Source organism: Athene cunicularia (assembly GCF_003259725.1).
Source record: "Athene cunicularia isolate RWA chromosome 1 unlocalized genomic scaffold, athCun1 chr1_part2, whole genome shotgun sequence".
NCBI classification, from domain to species: Eukaryota; Metazoa; Chordata; class Aves; order Strigiformes; family Strigidae; genus Athene; species Athene cunicularia.
In genome coordinates, this window is record NW_020799092.1 from 13,108,072 (window position 1) to 13,126,987 (window position 18,916).

The following is an 18,916-nucleotide window of genomic DNA, read 5'->3' on the forward strand; positions in this document are numbered from 1 at the left end:
CAGAGCTGGCAGACTGACACAGAGAGAAAAATGGCCTTTGTCTTCCTTAAAAGCTCTTCCATCTTTCATATTAATTTGTTATATTAAAGATTCATCATAGTTCTAAAATACATGTCAAAGATTTCATTAATCCCCACAGGACTAGGAACTTCTTTGTAGACCCCTCAGATAATCTCATTAGTCAAACTAAAGAACATCAAATTTTTTTAACTAGCCATCCCAAAGAAAAAGAAGACAATAACCAGATTACTAATCAGTTTAATCATCAAAAGACTATTATTCTGAATATGCACCTAGTTGCACAATAAAAGCTTTCAATCTTCTTTTCTTGGAGGAAATGACAGCAAAGAATGTACCTGCTGTACAGCTGGAATGCCTAAAGTATTAGCAGTGATGTGGTTACGGATATCGCTATTTAAGTGAAGTCAGTTTCCAGGTTCAAAGCAATTTCATTTGACACCTCCTCCTCTCCTAGTTTGCTTGATTCAGGAGCCAGGATCAATTCTGGTTTCCTTCTACAACTCCATTGGCCTCCTGGGTTTAAGAGGGACAAAGATAAGCAGGTGCAGAATAATTTTGTAGCTCTCTGTAACCACCATCTGTATCACTAACAAGACGGTGCTGGTGAGCAGAGCTCACACCTCCCAGCAATGTTATGGTGGCTCAGACTATGAGGGTTTCAGATCTGTTAAACGTTTTGGCATGGAGTCACCAACTAATTAACCTGCCAGCAGCTCAGTGCTGTGCCCACACCACAGGATAGCTTAACTGCAAAGAACACAAGTTCCAAAACCTCTGTGAGCACTTGCCTCTCCCAGGCTGGTGGCAGACCAGCCCAATAGCCATGTATCAGAGAGAAGAGCCACGCTCTCTTCCCATTTTTTTCAGAAACAGAAATCATCCCCAAAGCTCTAGGAGGTCCAGAGAAGTTGGTTGCCTTGGTATATAAAGGGAACCATCTTGACAGCTTCAAGTCTGAGCACTGAGACAGATGGTCTGAGCCTTCTGCACTGCTCCTACAGCCAGCCGTGGCAGGGACATGCTCTGAGGGGGCAGCACAGCCCGCTACTGGGGAAACCTGTACTGCTTTGGAGCCAGCATACCCATCTTCACCCAGCCCACCCAACCCAGCAGCACAGGAGACTCACTGTGGCTTAAGTAGGAGCATGCTCTATCAGTTTGCTTTGGAGAGGGCATTTACAAGCCACATGACTTAGTTCAGCTCCAAAACATCTCTGAGCTATGCAGAGGCCAAGGCAAACCCAAAACAACCCCAGGATCTAGAATTCACAAACACCTCTTTCACAGATCCCCCTCCCTGGCTGTGCTAAGCTCTTGCCCTGTTATTGAATCTACAAACAGGGTTGCAAAACTGCCTCTACTTGTTCCTGAATTCGGGTGCTGTGGGGTCTGGCGGAGGAGAACAGAAAGTAAAGATGTAGAAGCCACCTCCTACGATGTGGTGAAAAAAGGGGACAATTAATGAAAAGAAAGTGCAAGAAATGTGGAAAATGTGAATGTAAGTAGTCAGAGATGCAACTGAGAGGCAAGACTCGGGCAACTAGGGTGTCCTTCTTTCCTGACATGAGCGTTGGTTTAGATTGTGGGTTTCATTCAGGCCCTGTCAGATGCTGAACAGCCACAGATTTCTGATCTAGGTCTTCCCACCCTAAGATTCTGATCTGAATCTATGCATTTATGAGTAAAAACATCAACATCAGTATTTATCTTCTGCAGAAGCTTTTTCAGTCAGACACTCTGGGTGAGTAACCTAATTAATGCAGTGAAGCAACATCTCATGCTTCAGGGACTGACTGTCATGGGAAAGAGGAGAAATTCTTGTGTCTTCACATAAAATAATGTATAATTGGTGAGCTTCTACTTCATTGAGAGCAATGAGGTAGGAACCAACGTTTCTGAGTGTCCTGCATCTGGACTCATGGCTGCACTTGCAGTGGGGCTGAAAAAGACCTTGTAGTTGGCATGAAATTCAGCACTCATTACTTCAAGGGCTCACTGTACTAGTGGGAGAGGGGAGCACACTTCTTTCCAGAAGAGAGGCCCAAGAGAGGGACTTGCTAAATTACAGAAGAACCAAATAAAACAGGAATAAAATTTTAAAAAGCCAAGAAAAGTCAGTTTACTTCTGGAGATTCACTGAGGGAGGACACAAAGAGAAGCAGGGTTTTTTTAATTGTTAAACTCAGGACTTCACTGCTCTGTGGAGTAAACTCAGGACGAAGTGTCAGGAATCCGCTTTTCTTGGGAAGAGGATGCTGGCCACTACAGCCGGCCGCGCCGGTCACTTCACCGTGGTGACTCCTGGGCTTGTCTGCACTTCAGTTCCTGTGCACGGCTGGCACAGAGCCTGCCTTACAGCAAACACAGAAGCCTGGCTGTACACAAGTGCCAATGGCTGACACTTCTCTGACCCTTGGAAAAGAGAAAAAAGGCGGGCAATTTTCTGTGTTGTACAAATATTTAGCTAACACTTACATTAGCAAAACACAGAAGAGACAAAACAGCTAGGAATTAATCTGGAGGTAGTGATTTCCTTGCTGGGTAATTTGTACTTTGGCAGGCTAATTTCCCAGTGTGGTAGGAAATGATTTTCAGAAAATAATAGGATAAATACTCCCTTCAGAGAAAGTTCTTGGCTCTCCAGTTCCTTCTCAAAAGACTGGCGTTCCCCTGGGGACCTCCATGGGGCACCCTTGGAGAAGGGCCTGGCTTTGTCCATGCTTTCCTCGCTAGAAGGAGGGAAGGAGCCATAGAAAAGAGAAAAAGCTCTTCCAGCTTCGCACAGCTAGAAGACCTGCCGAGGCCAACTGCTGACTGAGGTTTTCTCCTCAGTACAGGCCACAGGATTCAAGACTTCATCTTGCAGATATCCCCTCTTGCATGACAGGTGGAGAGCAGAGCCCTTTGGCTACATCCACTGCTCTGTCGCAAGAGCACTGGAGAGAGGGTTCAGCCCATCTTTGAGCTCTCCATGAGCACTGCTCAGCAGCCCAGCTGGCTGAAGCACTTTCACGACAGCTATTTAAAATCAACAAGAATATGGCTGGAAAAAAGCAGTAGGCAGGAACTAAAACACCTCAGCAAACACTTCTGTATTACTAAGAGGGAATGCCAGAACTATTAGCTTCAATAGTTTTGCTCCAGCCCCTCTACAAAACCGGTTCTGGTTAGGAAGGGAAAAAGCAAAAAACCGTGAAGGCAGAAATCAAAGGCCTAGGACAGCACAGCGGCTGTGGGACAGCACAGCCAGGTGAATAGCCGAAGACGTTGGATCAGGCTTTGTTGCCACTAGCCTGTCAGACAGACACACCAGCCTGGCTGTTCTCCCTTTTGGGCATCACTTCCCGAAGCACTTCCCACCATTTCCCAAACCACACTGGGTCACTGTTTTGTTTTGTTTTGTTTTTTTCCCAAGGCTATTTTTTCACCCCAAATACCTCCAAGAAGGTAACCCTGATGCAGGCACAGCTTGCCAGAAGCAGCTGCCAGCCTTGCTGCCACATACTCGCCCTCCCTGGCATCAGGACCAGCCTCTCCACAGCCACAGAGGATGGTTCAGGGCAGTGATTCACCGAAAATTCAGCACAGAGGAAAGAAAGGCACACTGCTTTCTGCTGGGCCAGCTTGCCTAACCAAGCTGACTGGTGGCCACGCAAGGACCACCACAGACCCCAGGGAGGAGGATGCCACTGTAGCCAGGGTAGAGCAGTATCCATACTTCCAGTGACCTGCAGTTATACCACACGTGGTGTGACATCAGACCTGGCCCTTCACCATCCCTGCCTGTGATGGTGCAGCTGGCACCAGAGCATAGTGGATGGGGAGACTTGTAGAATTTTGTGCTGAGAGGGACCTGATGAGCAAGGAGATGTTCTCAAAGGCACCATGGAGGGACAGAAGGGCAGACAGATTCATGGCAATGACAGGGGTTTTGCACAGAGTGCACCCAAACTGCTTTTTTTATCCTCACTCCAACTTCCATGACATTTTCCCTATGTCTACAACCAGACACTTGGCCGACCTCCTTTCTACAAGCAGAGATCCACCTTTCTTTCTACTTTTGTGCACTGGTGGTCCAAGGTTCAAGCCTCATGGGGATCAGCCACTGCCCAGAAATGTGAAGGTGCTTCTTCAGATTTCTCTGCTGCCTGCTGAGGACCCAAATGCCCACCGGGGCTGAGCCCCAGCTGCCCCTCTGAACTCGAGATGGGAAGCCCTCAGAACTTGAGCTTGCTTCTGGAAGTAGAGGCAGGTGGACACAAAGAAGAGGAAAAGAGACTGAAGAGGAAGATGAGAAAGATGCTGCATCCTACAGCAGAAATCCTCCTAAGAAGCATCTGGTCTGGAGCCAGCTGCCTGCAGAGCCAGCGGACCAACCATCAAGGAACAGAAAAGCTGTAACAAGAGGAAATAAGGTGAAGATATTTCTTGTCTTGGGTTCGGTCAGGCCCAGGGCTACGTCTGCCTCTTCTCAGCTATGCTTTTTACTGCTTTCAGGTTAAAAGTCAGTGAAGGAAGCTGCAGGAACAGCAAGTTTAGATGGGGAGATCTCATCCAGCAGTTATGACTCTGTCAGAGCAATGCACCTGAAGCCTGGCTCGAGAGGAAAAAAAAATAAAACCACAGAAAACCACAGCCAGAGATAACAGATAGCCAGATAGCAAGCAGCACGTAGGGAGCTATCAGGCCTCAGGGCAGGAGCATGACCAGAGCTGCTCTGTCTGTTCCGAGATTAGATCCATCAAGCCACTGTCGTGCCTTCCTGGCCCCAGCCAGCACTCCACATTTCAATTAGCCCGTGAAGGTACCTGGCAATTGTGCAAGGGGGAAATCCCAGACCCACTCAGGTGATCAGCTTCCCCGCTGAAGGATCAGATTTGATTACTCTGCTGTTACTGCTGCTTACATAGCTGCAAATGCTATTAACGCCCACATGGTATCCAGCCCTTTTGTACCCCTGCTAAATGATTTCACTCGGCAGCCTCGGGAAACAGCAGGTTCACAGGCTGGTTTACACAAAAGCATTTTCCTTCTAATCCCAGACTATCCACCTCCTCTTCTGTTGCAGGGACAAGGCAAGAAAAAAATGGAAGTTACAAAGCAGGATTTTGTTCTTCATTTACCTGAACTGCATTACCCGAAGTGCTCACGGACTCCTCTGCATGACATAATGTTTTAACCCTTCTCCTCTAATCCTGGTTGAATTTTTTCAACTTGCTGTTATCCCATGGGACTTCAATGTGATTTGAGGTCTTCCCCAGTATTATTCCTGGCTGAACAAGTACGCAGGTGCAGTACCCAGTACCCCCAAATATTAGCATTAAGTGCCTTGGAAACATATTAGTCCAAATGATGCTGGGAAAGGTTGCTTGAAAATGAACATGACACAGGAGCTCACTCAAGGAGCTATTTGCAATCTCTCACACACATATACATCAAAGCTTCTGCCCTGAACATGAACCTCAAATCTACCTCCTGCCCCAGTTACTCTCATTTAGATTATACCCTACTCACATAGGCAGTGCACCGGCAGTGCCTTCACCCCGCCACATGACACTGGGCATCATGGGCAGCAAGGCCATGGTCCAGCAACCAAATACTTCTGGCCAGTGAGATCATGGGGACAAGCTGCCACACTGTGCTGTGCACCCCAGGCAGCATGGTTTTGTGGCTTCAGCCTGATAGTGGCCATCTCCTTGCCGCCTGGCCAAGACAGTGCTGCATTTTGCTCTGGGGAATAGGGTATTTAGAGATCCTGACATGCCTTTCATGCACCCTGACCAGAGCAAACCCCTACTGCTAGTGCCATGCTGCAGGGGAAGCAACACCCACCTCCTGGTCTACCACACACACATGTGTGCAGCCCCACAACACCAAGGGTACAAAGCATAAAGATGAGGTGTAAACTGACCTCCTACAGAGATATGGGGGAAGGACAAAGTGAAAAGAAACAGCAAATGGTTACTGGATGTAGGGGTGAGTGAAGGTTATGTCCAGTCATGAATCACAAACAGGGTGCCAAAGAAACTACCAAAAAAATCCTTCAAGCATAGATCTGGGCCAAGAGAGTCTCTCTGGTTACTTAAGTTAATAAAAGGCACAGACAGAAAACAGTGAACTCCTTGCCCTCAGATCTAGATCAGAATAACACTCTTAGGAGTTAAAAGGATATAAGAAGTCATGAAACCTGGTGCTAGGGAGGGAGTCCAGCAAACCCTTCAATTTCTGGTTAGTGCAGAACCCTGCAACTATCTCCTCCAGGTATAAATTACAAGTGAGGGACTGTGGTGCAGACATAAATGACTTCATTCTTCCTCCAGTTACAACTCTGATTCACTTCTTTGTGAAACTGCATGACTTTGTTGTCCATAAGTCTGCAAACTCTGACAATAAACTGTAGAACATTAAAAGTACATGAAGTATAATGGAAGAAAAGGCAGAGCACTGCATTCAGGAATGAGAGGAAAATGAGCAGACATAACTATGCAGGACACTCATGCAGTCTCACTTCGAGACTCACCCACCAAGAAATACCTTGCTGCTCTTGCCCTCTAGCTATAGGAAATGTATCTCATACAGGAATGGAGGAACTGATAAGCAATGTGTGGGGCACTAACCTGCTTTGTGGAAGATAAAATTGAAATCTTGCATCTGCCACTAAAATTTTCCATTGCCCTAGTTTAATCATGAAATACACCTATGCCACAAGATGATCCGGCAAGTACTGCCTGCCTCCTGAAAGCTCAGCAAGGATATGCACGTGGAGATGCATTGCGGGATTTCACTAAGAAGGCCCATGATATTGCTCTCAGCTGCACTATTCTTCAAAATTATGGGGCTGAGCTTGTCAGTCAGCTCCAGAAATGCCTGTGTTTCAACCTAGTGTGTGCTAGACTAAAACAATTGCAAACTATTGCTTATCGGCACTTGTCAAGCTGAAGGCAGAGAAGGTTCAGGACCTGATGTCAGTGTGGTAGGGTGGCTACGGCCTGCAGCCAGCCAAGGTGCCCAGCCACAGAGGCACAGCTTTGGCTGCCCAGATGTAATCCCCTGCCTGGGGCAATTACAGCCAACAGGGGCCCAGAGCAATGGAAACGTCCATTCCTGCCCATCCTCACCTCTCTGACATTGCAACTTAATCCCTCCTCACCTTCCTCTCTCCTGCCTCTGCAAAGTTGCAGGAGCCCTGCTGCAAGGAGCCCTGAAGGATTAGACTGGGGAAGGGGAAAGAGCAGGGCATTTTCTTTTTCAAGGGGAGGAGGCAACACTGATTCAAATAAAGCTTGAGAAGAGCAGCATCCGCTGCTGTATTTAGGAACATAGGATAAAGACCATGATTTTGCCACTGCTAACTTCCACAGCAAAGGGGGAAGAAATGCTTTCTACTCTGCTACTTTCACAGTAGTGCATGGGTCATCTTAACCATATGAAACACACATAGAAGCTTTTAAATAATTAAATATGCTTTCAATATTACAGCCATAATAGCTGTGCAGTTAAAATCATTAACTGCTGGCAAGTTCAACTCTTTAATTTACAGAACGCATGGCAGTTGTCCTGCAATTATGGTATGCTTGTCCCCGAGACATTGTGCTGCACACAGGCTGACTCTTTATCTGCCTCCTCATAAGATAATGCCATCAATAGCAAAGTCTCTCACTTTTTACATCCTTATGCACAGCAACAGATTTCTCAAAACAGCCACATCTGGTGTTAAAAAGAGCTGCTTCCAGTCATAGCAAGATTAAGGGTATTTGAATAGTACACATCACAGTATTGCATTTACCAAGCCAGGCTTTTACCAGTCATTGTCTTTAAAAGGTGATTTGCATCAAACTATTTACTGATGGGAGATCAAGATGCTTGGTTTGCTTGAACTACAATACTTGTGATGCTTGGAAAAAATGGCAGGTTGACAGAAGAACACAGAATCAGGTGTTTTGGTATATGTCTAAGTTTTGGGGTTTGTTCCTGCTTTTCAGATCAAGACAATTTGCTACTTCGTGGACTCCAGTTTCATGCTTTTGTTCTTTTTCCACTCCTCTTTTTTTTGGTAAATGGTAACATCGACATGATTTTTGGAACAAAAATACCTTTAATCCTGGAACATCTACATGGGTTTCTACCAATTCACTCCCAGTGACCACATCCTCAGCTGCTGACTCAAACCCTGCAGCTCTGCATATAGTCTGCTTTTTACATAAAAATAATAACAACTTTAAAAAATTTTATCTGGCCCTCAAAGTGACTAGCATAAAAAGCAGATGTTCCACCTGGTTGTGATCACTGAAAGTGGTATTCCATGGCACTCTCCCCTTCACCTGGAGGCACCAGTGAAGCCATGCCCTTAAGAGACACAGGAGGCAATAAAGACTTGTTCTACTGCAGTAACAAGTTAATTAAAGCTAATGTTTGCCTCCATATATCACCAGCTTAGTGCAGCAAATCATATCCACCGCATTTGGAGACAGACCTGGGAGGCTTCCTGCCCACTTTTATTTGTTATGTATAGCATCATCATTAACAGCAGTAAGGACTTCTTGCAAAAAGAAGCAGGTTTCTAAATGCTTTCAACCATGAACCGATCTGTTGCTTTGATGTCCATGGTATCTGAATAAATGAAATGAATAAGAAACAGCAACATATGTATGCAGCTTCCCTTCCTTGAGCACAGGGAGGTACCTGCAAAAATAAATAAGGAAAGCAAATGGCAATTTTATGCTCAGCAGTCTTTGCCATCTGTTTTTCTTTTTGCAACAAAACTGTGCCCAAGAAAGTTCAATAAGGTCATCCATGCAGCTTTCAGAAAGCTTTGGTAAGGGCGTTTTTCTCAACTGATCCAAACACTGCAGCACACAGACTGCTCAAAGAGCTTTCCAAGAGGTTTGTTGTTTTGGTTTTGGTTTTGTTTTTTTTTTTTATATGCAGGAGCTGTCTAGGATGTGAAGCTGAACATCAACTGTGCAACAGATCTTCAAGTCAGCATTTGTTACTGCTTTACCAAAAATAGCTAATGCATTATTTCTTTTATCTTGGATGAGGATTTTCCTGAAGACTCAACAGCTTGCCACTTCCATGTAGATTCAACATTCCCAAAACATCTGCTTGCAGCTTGATTTTCAGTCAAATTTTGTGGAACTCTGTGCTGTGGAAAATGTCATGCACTGCCTCTATGAAAAAAACCCCACACCGTATTTATTTCTCTATTTGCCATTTCACTCAAAGCTGCTATAGCCATTTTCTTTCCCTGAATTTATCTCAAAGGCAGTAATTCACTCCCGCTGAAATGTATTGTTTCCATGGTCTCTGTGAGCATTGAAACAAAATTATTACCTTACGCTATCAGTTTCAGTGGTGACTAGGGCAGTCTACAGATGAGACTAAAGACAGTGAGGAATTAAGATAAAGAACAGGCTAGACACACATCTGCCAGAAACAGTGCGGGTAGGGTTGACCCAACCTTGAGGCAAGGAAGCAAGCTAAACTGACACTCTTGAAGGCCACTCTAGAAGTATCTTATGATTTAAATTATTTTCATTTGCCTATGTTCTTGAGGGAAGCAGAACAACTGGTCTTCCCAGGGCTCTGCATGGGACACCCTTCTCTGACACCAAACAAAGCCCTGAAGACAGAGACACCCCTAAATGTGGGACAACACAACAGTTATCTGACAGCTATGCTGAGCTGGAAACAAAAGCAGGCATACTGATGAATATCATAACCAGAGAAGTATTCTAAATAACAAAGAGGAACTGACACTGCAGTGGTTGAGGTACTACTCTGGTACTGCTTTCTAGGTATGTCAGATTAGAAACAACTTGATGATTGAATTTTGAGTCAGATGAAGTCCTTCCATTAATGCTAATGGATTTTGGATGAGTCTCTAAAACTACTCCAAGAATTTCAGGAACTTGGATGCAATCCCCATGTACAAGTTTATTTCCATGATTCTGATTCAAAATTCAAAACTCCAGCTTCTGGTTCAGGTTTACATATGATCAAATGTTGATTAAAATGGCAGCAAAAAGAAACTGGAATTTCATTATATTCTTCAAGAATGTGTGAAATTTCTCATCAGATGCTGACAACACCAAATCGAAGCCCAAAGCTTCATCTGGCCTCTAATCCTAAATTCCAGCCTTCATCCTTCTTTGTGGAGGAACTGTGCATGTGCCTCTCAAACCAACACCACCATCTCTGTTTAGCAAAGGTGCAATTTGTAACAGATTTCCTCTGAATCATCATCAGATACTGACTGCTAGTCAGGGCAAACATGCAAGATGGACCTTTTGATATGTTATGGAAAATCCTATATACCTATGTTTAAAAACCGTATCAAGCCTCAGAGTACTACAGGGACAAGAGCACACTCGAGGTCCTCCAAGACACAGACTCAAAATTCACATGGACAAAACAAGCCCAGTCCTCCCCTCGGGCATCTGCCTCCAAGCAAATGTATGCTGTGCAATGGAAAGGGCTGCAAAGCACAGACACTTCTGGGTCAGCTTTATTTACACAACATGGGTTGCTATGGGAAAGAATCAGGGCTGTGTAAACTCTCTTTAAAGAGCTCTTACCCAATGACATAATTCCAAAATACCAATTTCTGAAATACTGTTTGTCCTCTTTCTTGACTAAATCCCACGTCAATGTCCTGCTTTGGGTCTCAAACCAGCCCGTGCAACACACTTGACAAAAATCAGTAAGAAAGTGGGAAGCAGGAGGAGTTCACAGGAACCACTCTTTGTCCCAGAGAAAACAAACCTGGAGCCATTCACAGGCTGACACAGCTGAACTTTTCGGAGCCCAGACTGCAGGGGCCAGCCAAATGCTGCTGTGGGGGCCCCATTCTCCACAAGCAATCCCTGCCACCAGCAGGCATTCCTGAGGGCTTCCAGGAGGTGATCCTTCACCCAGAAGGAGACAGCCGGGTTAGTTGCCTTGGAGCTGGGCCAGCATGCCTTACAGAGCTATCCTGTTTCAGTGGAATATTTAACTGTGCTAGTTTTCTACCAGAGCATTAAAATCACCCTGCCAACTGCTTAAGGTAGCTTGTGAGGACTGATCAAAAAATTTTCATTTTCCTTCCAACACATTGGAAATTTCCATAAGTGAAGGAAGAGGTGTTCCTACTGCCCAGAACTCATCCAGCAAGTGCCTAATGAACTTAAGGACAAATGAAACCATAACAACTGTCCGATCTGCCTCTTGTGTAGTTCAGCACGGGAAACTCACACAGTAATTCCTGCACCAGCTCCAGAATAAATATCCAATGAAAATGCCATCTGACATTGGTTATTTACAGGCTGACCTGAGATTTCATCCAAACTCTGTTCTCAGCCTCTTTGCTATGTTTTAGTGACCTTTTCCACAGGCTCCTGGTGTGATTCCTACTAAGCTCCGACTCAGTTCAAATTCATTCCCTTTCCATGATGGTGTGAGTGTACTGCTTTATACAACTTAACCACATATATCAAAATACCCATTTCTAGCAAGTTCTGCCAAAACTGAAGGCGAGTGAAGGCAGCTGGCCTCTCTACTGCATTTTGCCAAAGGACTAGGTGTTCATCATCTGTCCCTTATGTGCCTCTGGCACCAGTAACTCTCAAAACTCAAGGTTTTACATACCTAGGAGAGCATCAGACCTCAGCTCTGGTGCCCTGAAACACTACAGTACAGTTTATAAGCTATACACTTTAATGAGAAATGTTCCTGATGTGGTCTCCTGGGATGGAGATGAAGATTATGTGTGCCTGTGACTTCCCAGGTTCCACAAATGGGAAGGGCAGTCCATTCTTGATTATTCTTTTAATCTATTTTTTCTGCATGCTAATACAAAAACACAGACTTGCTGAGGGTGCAAGGCACCTCTGGAAATCATCTAGTCTGAACCCTTGCTCAGAGCAGGGTCACCGTCACGTAGAGAAGGTTGTACAGGGCCACGTTCAGTCAGGTGTTGAATACTTCCAAGGACAGAGACTCCACAACTTCTTTGGGCAACCTGTTCCAATGTCTGATGACCTTTAGAGTAAAAAAAGTTTTTCTTATGTTTAAACAGAATTTCCTCTGGCTTGATTTATGCTCATTGCTTCCTGCCCTTTCTCTAGATGCCACTAAAGAGTCATCTGTCTCCTTATTCTTTAGTCCCTCCCATCAGGTATTTATACACATGGATGAGGTCTCCCTGAGCCTTCTCCTCTCCAGGCTGAACAGCCTCAGCTCTCTCAGCCTCTCCTCATATGTCAGATGCTCCAGTCCTGTAGTCATCTTCATGGCCCTTGACAGGACTCACTACAGCTTGTCCATGTCTCTCATCTGGGGAGCCCAGAACTGGACACGGTGCTACAGGTGTCTCACGTGGGCTGAGGAGAGTGGAAGGATCATCTCTTTCAATCTGACCTAATGCAGCCCAGGAGGCTGTTGGTCTTTGCTGCAAGGGCACATTGCTGTCCATCTCGATGCCGCAGTCCTTTCTTGAAAAGCTGCCTGTACTGGGGCATGGAGTTATTATTCTGCTCCCTAAAACTTTCTCCTGTGGGATTCTTTGAAACAGTACCCTGAACATGGAGGAGAGCAAAGCCTGCCTCCTGAAGCCCAGGGCTGTTATTTGCCTTGTTCCAAGTTAACTCCAGTCTGTTGACTACACAAGGCAAAAATCATTTGTGAAAGTAGTTTTAAATCAGTCAGTCATTTAAATACACTGATAACTCTGAACCCCCAAAGTTTACAACTTCAGTCCTTTTGAAAAATCTGCCTGCAAGTACCTTGGAAGCAGAAGTCCCGAGGGCAAGTGCTGGGATTTAAGCCAAGCCATACATGTGCCTTTTCAGAGCCCGACCGAAAATGGCAATACAGTAACTACTTCAGTGTTTGCAAAATGACTGTGAGCCTTCCTCTGTCTTTCTGTGCTCTCCACCTCCCTGTCAGAAATCTACCTTTTCCACAGCGAGTTTCAAGTCTGTGATCAAAAATCTTTGTGATCCTGAAAAATGAGAATTGAGGGACAATAGAGACGAGACTGAATGCAAGAAGGAATATGGAGAGGTTTGTAAGCGAAGTTTATTATTCATATCCCTACTATATTAATGAGATACCAATTTTTCATTGAAATAAAGAAACCACAGAATAATGCCCTGGTTACAACACCAGCATTTCACATGATTTAGAAAACTAGGAGCAGAATGTAAATCCTGTTTGCTGCAGGATGTTAGGTCTTTGTCTATTATATTTTATAATACACATAGCTGCCACTGTTAGACACGCTCTTCTACTTGGAGAATTGATGCCAAAATGATGCAATAGGATTGTCAGCGGTCTATTGTCTGGGAGCTTATCCATTCAGAAAAGTCCTGCTGCAATGCATTATGCTAACAGGTAAACTGGCAAAACCCCAAAATTGCTCACCTTTGCCAGGTTCATTTCTTTGCTTCTCTGCCCTGGGTCTCGACAACAGTTAAGCCAGGAGGAAGACCTGGCATAGTGCATGAAATGGAGACAGCACTATTTCGGAACAGCCCAGCAGGGCTCTCTTAGTCTTCACTCCCTTAGCTGACACCGAGTGACACTCAGACAACATCTATCACACACTTGATTTTTACCTGCTTTTAAAGATCTGGGCTGCCTGACTGAATTTTATCATGCTTTTTTTGTAATACTGACTGAAATATTAGGTGTTTGTTCAGCACAGATTTTGACACCTCATCACTGTGAAGACTGGGTTTTCACCCTGCCTGAAAAGCAGCTGTGTTATGTTTGAAAATTCAGTAATCCTAATGGCAGCACCAGTGAACTAACAGGACAAACACAGTGAAGACTAAATACGGTATAAGTACAAGCCATTACTGCACCAGTGTCAATAGGGACGCATCAGCCCACAAATGGAACTGCATTCACACAGTTGGTGAAATTTGAGTATGTCCTGGATGCTGGCATGATCTCTCTGGCTGTTTTTCAGTCATCATTTGATGGTGAGAGTAACACAAATCTGTTTGCTTCCCAGGAGTACTGGGGACTCGATTATCTCACTTTCTAAAACACTAGAAATGACAAGGATGGAGAGTCTGATTGAGAGGGCCTGCACACGCAGGCTTACATGGACTTGTTACAGGAATGCTGCCGGTCCTATCAGAAAAATTAAGCCCCTAGTCACTCTGATCCTCATTAGAAATAAGAAAAAATGTTTTATAGTGAAGGAAAAAAAAATATCATTTAAGAATCTCTACATGTCTCCATCTCTGAAGCTGGCAACATAAGCTTCACTGGATTTAACTTCAAATGTTTGTAACTTTGCATAATTAGGAAATGTCAGAGTAACATTTTAATGCATTTTTGCATATGATCAAAAGCATGACTGTCACAAAACCAGACGAGACACACAGCATGTCCCAGGTCCTTGGTGAAATCTTGTTGCTAAAGCATTCAGCTGCTGTAAGTGACCCTTGTGGAGGGATGCCCTTTATGAACATCTCTATTTTGAGCAGTCTCAAATGAAAGAAGAGTTTAATTAGCAACTTTATCCCTGCTACGGACTGTTAAAGAAAGTTACAAAAACTGATCAGAGCATACATAATTTTCCACCAAACTCTACAGAAATTTTTATGATGCTTCTAAATTTGAGCCCTATAGCTAACCCTAGAAACTCCTATGGGTCTTCTTCATAAAACTTGAATTCACTTATGCTAGCAATGTGGTAGGGTCTCTGTATAGGTAAGCTCTCACCCAGCAACAGCTTAAATGACAGGAAAGAACCCCAGACATAACGCTATCTCTAAATTATTAACAAACAGAAAACATCACAGAAGAGAAAAAAAAAAAACCCACAACACCTTTTTTTCTTCCAACTATGCAATAACAAGATGACTGTCCAGTTTCTCCCATCCCTTCTCAGTTGGCCTCCCCCTGTTTTTTATTTAACTTCTTTCTCCCTGTCATTCCCTTGCCCTTTCAGACTCTTACAGCCTCTGACAGTTTTTGGGGAGCACCCAGACCTTCCCATCTCCCAGTGACCCTCCTGAGACTCCTTCAAGTTCTCTCGCGTTTCCTGGTGAGCTCTGTCTCCTCTTTCATCAGCTTCCTGCAAGTCCTGCCCCAGTCTTACAGCACTGGAAAGAAACGCAACCTGATAGCATTAACAAATGATAGCTAGTCCCTCCTCTCCCTTACATCTCCTCTTCTCTGGCCGTAAAGCGATCTGCTGGCTGCTGAAGCAATGAGCAAGCACCCACCCAGGCTGCTGTGGTGCTGCCACATCAAGCTGCAGGGCTGAGTCCAGGCCAGGTGGCCATCTGAGCAAGGTTGGTCAGTGAGCCATGGCATTGCTTTCCTCAGCTGCCCCGGCCTCCTGCTGGCACCTTGGGTGGAGAAGACTTGATGGGCCCAGCTGAGGGACAAGGGCTCCCATCCAGCACAGCACGCCCTGGGGGACACCTCCACTGAGGGGGCTTCCCCAGCAGCCTCCCACAGCATCAGAGCTCAAGGCACCACCACATTCTGTCTGGAGGCCACAGACAGCTCCTGCCTCCGTCACAGCCCTCAAGAAATCAGCCACCACTCCCTGGTCCTTCCCTGCTCAGTGCTCCAGGCTCTTCTTGTGAAAACCCATTAGATTTCATGACTCATCCCTCACCCCAGGTAAAGCTAAGGAAACAAGAAATGATGGGGTAGAAAAAAGAATAAACGTCATATGAGAAAAATTTATAAGCTACTCTTCCCGCTCAGAACTTCCCCATCTCAGACATGAGAAAAGCACCTATTAAACCATTCCAGCAGACTCCCAGAGGCCCAGCCAGGGCTGGGTGCAAGGGACACTGAGCACCCCTGCTGACTCCTGACCTGCTACAAGGGCAGGGAGGAACCCTTAGTGCTAATATCCTTACGGTGTAGGGTCACATTTCTTGCAGCAAAGGAAGTCCTTTCCCCTCCTCAATCTGACAAGATGCAGCACTGAACTCAAATGGATTGGTGGGAGCAGGATTTGGGAAGACGCTGGTACTTGTGAACCTGAGATGGAAGACTAAATCCCTAGTGAAATCCCAGCTGCTTCAACACCACGAGCAAGACAGGAGCCACAGCAGAGCACACTTGCTCAGCAACCCAATGTGCAGGCTTAAATCAGGACCCATGAGACACCAAAACGCAATTACAGTCAAAGAGGAGATATAGGACAGCATGTCAGTATCCTGTACTTGCTCTTTTTAGTAGCTTGCTCCAGTTTGCTCAGTTTTTAAATCAAAAGGATGTTTTCTAACCAATGGTCCTGCAAACCACAAGCTGAAAAAACAAGCCAGGTTCATTTTTGCTCTTTATAAAAAAACCCCACACCACCCACTAGGGATCTTGCCCAATGGTCAAAACTGCCCAGCTGGTCGTTTGTGTGCACAGCTGTATACACTTTGTACAGGGTTGTACAGCTAGAGGAGCGGAAGGAACAGAACAAAACCAAGTTGCCACAACCAGCAACATTAAAAACTTCTTATTTTACCGCTCATTTTCCCAGTAATTAAGGTAGCTTTCTCCCGGTTTTCCGGGCAATTGAACCACCCTGGAAGAATCAACCCCAACATACTTTCAACCCATGTTTTTGTTTACTCAGAGAGGGCCAATTTTTAATTCACTTACAAGCATTCACAACAGGCCTGGATTATCAAAGAACAAGCCTTAGCCAAATCAGGAGGAAAAAAAAGCAATGCCCATGTAATGAACTGTTGCTAAACAACATCAAATACATGTGAGGAGATTTTGATCTGCTCCTGGAAGTTCCATGAGCAAACACACAAAGTGAAATAAATATAATAGATTATTTATTGCAATTTCTTCACTCAACTCTTAAGAGCTTCTGCCAGAAATACAGTTCCCGTGCATGGAACAGAAACTGCTGAGGCCCGCCTAGGGCTACTCAGCATGCAGATGTGGTTCAAACTTAGTGAATGCTGCTGGTTTCAATTAGAGACCAGAGCTGGTGCTTTAATTCCATCTTACAAAAAATGGTCTCTCTGAAAAGGCGCAGCATATGCACAGTACCTCCCTGGGCAGGAAATAAAAGCCTTACGTAGGAATTTAGGAATTAGCAGATCAGACCATTGGTTCATCCCATCAGATAACCTACCTTTTACCAGTGGCCAACATCTAATGTTTAGAAGGCAGAAGAAAACAACCTTCAAAAGTACCTTTAGCTGTATTACTTTACAGAGGAGAAAAAAAAATAATCCTCATGACCTATGCAAACAGTCAGCTTATGCCCTGCAGCACAAACTGTGATTACTCTTCTCTTACCATGAGTAGTTCCAAGTGTTACTATTAGTCATAAAATTATCCAACCCTTAAAAAAAAAAAAAATCCAGCCATGCCACTTGCATCATTGGCTCCTGCAGCACTGAATTAACTATGATGAAATTATTCAGCACATACACGATAGACTTATTTTACAAATAACACTTTTTTATTTAACAGCATAACTCCCTTATGATATGGAGCTGAAGGAAACCAAGAGACTGATTTAATTTCTACAACCATTCTGAATACTCCTGTAGGACCAGCTTTAATCCTTCTCTCTTCATGGGGGAAAAAAAAAAGTAGTTATACATATCTTACACAAGTAAATCCTGTCACAAGTAAATCTCTTCTGCCTCAGTCATCTTTGCTGTTCCTTCCCCTTGGTCCTTCTCAGACTCATGATATCCCTGAGCACTGAGGCACACAGAGGTAGCTGCTCTGCTTCAGAGATGTATCTGGGTTCAAGGGAACATCAGTGCTCAGTCATGCCTGTTTATGTTCTCTTCCATTTTTAAAACAAAGCTGGTCTGGACCACGTTGGCTTCAACCCAATGGGAGCCCTTCTCACTGGCTTCTGTGGGCTTAGATCCAGCCCTTGGCCCTCCCTTTACTTACATTTTGATTAGTTGCAGCAAGAAAGGCAGACAGCTTTGTTGCTTAGCCAATTTTTACCATGCAGTCTAGTGAGTAACTCCAGGGTCGCTCACATTCCTGAGCAGCCCTGTGCATGACAATTTTTGAAAGAGGTCTGCTTGGATTTTTCAGTTTCAGGCAAACAGTGTCTGGTTTCACTGTGGCCTTTTCAGACAACTCTGGTAACTGAGAGGGATCCAGTTATGCAGGTGAAGGATGGATTGGTTTGACCATATCAAATCTCATGCTAGCCTGACTTTAATTAGCTCCTTATGGCCTGGCTTTGATCTCAGATATGCCATGGTAAATCTGGAGTAACTCCCCTGAAGAGCAGGGTTTTAAGAACAGCATTTGGCCCATGTAGTGAAGTTGTGACTTCTTTTACAGTCCTGCAAGGACTGATCAGTAAATGGCCATAAGAGCCAGCTTTGGGCAAAACCAGACTTGCAGGGCCCAGCTTTCAAACCCGGCTGCCCCAAAACCAGTGAGTTCATCCACATGAAGTGGGGCACTTCTTGCAGTCAGGACTTGCTGTGGCATCCTACGCTTCCCTCCTATAGAAACTCCTGGAGATGTGTACGGGCTTGCCTAAAACCAACCCCTGGGGAAACCCAGTCATTTCAGCCCAGCTTGACAACAGCATAAAGGACAAGAGAGTAAAGGGTGTCCTGCTGTGGAGTAGCTGAAGCTGGGTGCAGCCAAATGGCATTACGCCTCCTGGGTTTAGTTTAGTGCTAGCACATACAGGAGGATGTCTGCCAAGGATCACCTGCTCAAGTCAGAGCTGTGCTTGGCCCACAGGACCCATGGTCAGCTCCTTGCACCGTGTTGCCCTTACAGTGCATAATGTTGCCAAATGCTGCTGCTAACATGGACATCTTCCTTCCCCTCAGGTGCTGTCTTCATACAGATATCCAGGCAGCATGGGCTGCTTGGCTGTCACCATGCCCTTGTGCACCACAAATAGCCTGGCTGAGGCATGGGCCTCCTG

At 45.0% G+C, this 18,916-nt stretch overlaps 1 protein-coding gene across 1 annotated transcript in view; it reads right to left on the minus strand.

Moving 5' to 3' along the window:
* The window catches only part of B4GALNT3 (beta-1,4-N-acetyl-galactosaminyltransferase 3), a 63,655-nt gene that overhangs the window by 24,805 nt on the left and 19,934 nt on the right, over window positions 1-18,916 (minus strand). The window lies entirely within an intron of this gene.